The 2,578-nt window shown below is 45.2% G+C and overlaps 1 non-coding gene across 1 annotated transcript; it reads left to right on the plus strand.

The window, feature by feature from the left end:
* The first annotated feature begins 2,161 nt into the window (after positions 1–2,161).
* LOC118489918 lies at positions 2,162–2,268 on the plus strand. The gene has a single exon (XR_004887930.1). It is a non-coding gene; the product is annotated as a small nucleolar RNA R71 (small nucleolar RNA).
* The last annotated feature ends 310 nt before the right edge of the window (positions 2,269–2,578 follow it).

Genomic DNA, 2,578 nt, shown 5'->3' on the forward strand with positions numbered 1-2,578 from the left:
AATTCAAGGTTTTAACATCCCCCCACACTTAAATTACACATTGTCCTCAATGTGTCCAAAAATAAGGTTTTTGGTTGATTAGAATGTGTAAAAGTAGGTTAAAAAGCAAAGATTTATGTTACTGGCATCTTGGACACGGCCCCATGGTGACCGGGCACGGCCCCGTGGTCAAGTGCCAGTAACAAAAATTAAAGAATTAAAACAGAAGCCTGGACACGGGGGCGTGTCCGCTGAACACGGCCCGTGTCCAGTTACCTGAACTGGGTGTTTTTCTGCAGGTGGCTCAGCACGGGGTCGTGTTGGTTGGGCACGGCCCGTGTTGAGCCTTCTGTGATGGAGATTTGTTTCGGGTTGCTCTGTTCTTTGTGCATGGGTCCATTTTTCTAGTTCCCCTTTTCATCCATTACCACCATGAGTGTGTTTTATTCTGCAAAATAAAACTAAAAGATTAAACTAAACTAAGGATAGTTCCGCGGAATGCCTCCGTGGTGCGCCACGTTTATAAGGGTCCTTGGCTAGACCCGATTCGAGGTTATATATTTTCTGAGTGGGATGCCTGGCGTCCCATGTTACACCGTCGAAGAGCAGCATCCAAGCTTGAATCAATAACCTTCATGTAATTGACCGGGTCGTCGTCCTCTATTCTCTTCCCAACTCCGAATTTCACTTCATCATCCCCATACCTCAAGGTGAGTGTCCCGTCATTCATATCTACCACTGCTTGGGCTGTGGCAAGGAAGGGTCTCCCTAGTATAAGGGGGACCTCGGTGTCTTCCTCCATATCGAGTATGACAAAGTCAGCTGGATAAACGAATCTGCTTACCTTTACCAAGACATTCTCGATGACACCTTGTGTTTGACGGATCGATCAGCGAGTTGTATGCTCATTTTTGTAGGGCTCGTGGTTCCCAAGCCGAGTCTTTTGAACATTGATGAGGGCATGAGGTTAATGCTAGCCCCTAGGTCGGCTAAGGCATTGCGAGCGGGCGATTCCCCTATTGAGCACGGAATTGTGAAGCTTCCGGGATCGATTTTCTTTTGGGGAAGTTTATTGAGCACGAGGGCAGAGCATTCTTCGCCTAAATTGACTAATTGCAAATTTTCAATTTTCTTTTTATGCGTAAGGAAGTCCCTCATGAATTTAGAGTATTTGGGCATTTGGGTTAGGACTTCGATAAAAGGAATATTGACGTGCAATTGTTTTAACAGACTTTCGAATTTTGCGAATTGCTCATTTGTCTTTTGACGAATTAACCTACCGGGGTACGGAACTCGAGGAGCCTTGGTCGGCTCTGGTGATGGAGGGGAGTTCTTCTCCTGCAGAGGTGTCGGTGTTGTTTCTTCCGTTGGTGGTGGCACTTCTGCAGGCCCTACGGTGCGGTTTCGTAGTGTGATGAGGTGAACTTGCGCCTTTGGGTTTGTTTCGGTATTGCTAGGTAATGCGCCTTGCGGTCTCTCGGAAAAATTTTGAGCTATTTGATTTAATTGTTTTTCTATGTTTTGAATGCTAGCTTGTTGATTTCTAAAATTAGATTCTAATTGTAGAAATCTTTCCGAGTTTTTCTTATCAGTGTCAGAGACGAGGCGAGATATAGTATCTTCGAGCCTTTCTCGTCCACCTTGTTGTTGAGTGAAATTTTGTGACTCATTTCTTGGTTGCTGAAAGTTTGTTCGTTGGGTTTGTTGGTTACTACTATTGCCGGGTTCCCTCCAACCGAGGTTTGGGTGGTTTCGCCATCCTTGGTTGTAAGTTCCCGTTGGGGGACCCGACGGCCTAGGTCTATTATCAATGTAGTTTACCATTTCTTGTTGATCGTCCGTTTCTTTCATGCAACTTCAATTTTCATGTGACCCACCACATCCTTCACAAGCCATAACCGAGACTGTTTTTGTCATTTCTAGTTTTTTTATTTTTGAAGAAAGGGCCTCGATTTGGGCTTGTAAAGAAGTGCTTTCGTCGACCTTATGGGCGCCCGGGGCGATAGACTTATTTCCCCGGGGGGTATGCCATTGAAAATTGGTTTGAGCAATTTCCTCAATCTGATTATATATTTCATGTTGGCGTCGGTTACCTAAAAGTCCACCGGAGCTAGAATCAAGTGTCTGCCTAGTGTGTGGCAACAATCCATTATAGAAAGTGGATACTTGTTGCCATATTGCGAGGCCGTGATGGGGACACTTGCGTAATAGCTCCTTGAACCTTTCCCAAGTTTCATATAAGGATTCCCCGTCCTCTTGTGAATATGTATTAATTTCAGTCATTAACTTAGCAGTTTTAGCAGGAGGGAAATACTTATATAGAAATTTTTGGGCTAGTTCATCCCAGGTGTTTACCGATCCAGCTGGGAGGGCGTTGAGCCAAGCTTTCGCTCGGTCTTTTAGTGAGAAGGGAAACATACGGAGGCGGATGGCGTCGTTTGATGCTCCATTGATCCGAAAGGTATCACATATTTCCAAGAAATTAGTTATATGTAGATGGGGATCCTCGTCCGCAAGCCCGTGGAAGGTTGCGGAGTTTTGGAGCATTTGTATCAAATGCGGCCGAAGTTCGAAGTTATTGGCTTCGACATTCGGAGCA

This window comes from Helianthus annuus, chromosome 2 (assembly GCF_002127325.2).
Source record: "Helianthus annuus cultivar XRQ/B chromosome 2, HanXRQr2.0-SUNRISE, whole genome shotgun sequence".
Taxonomy (NCBI): domain Eukaryota; kingdom Viridiplantae; phylum Streptophyta; class Magnoliopsida; order Asterales; family Asteraceae; genus Helianthus; species Helianthus annuus.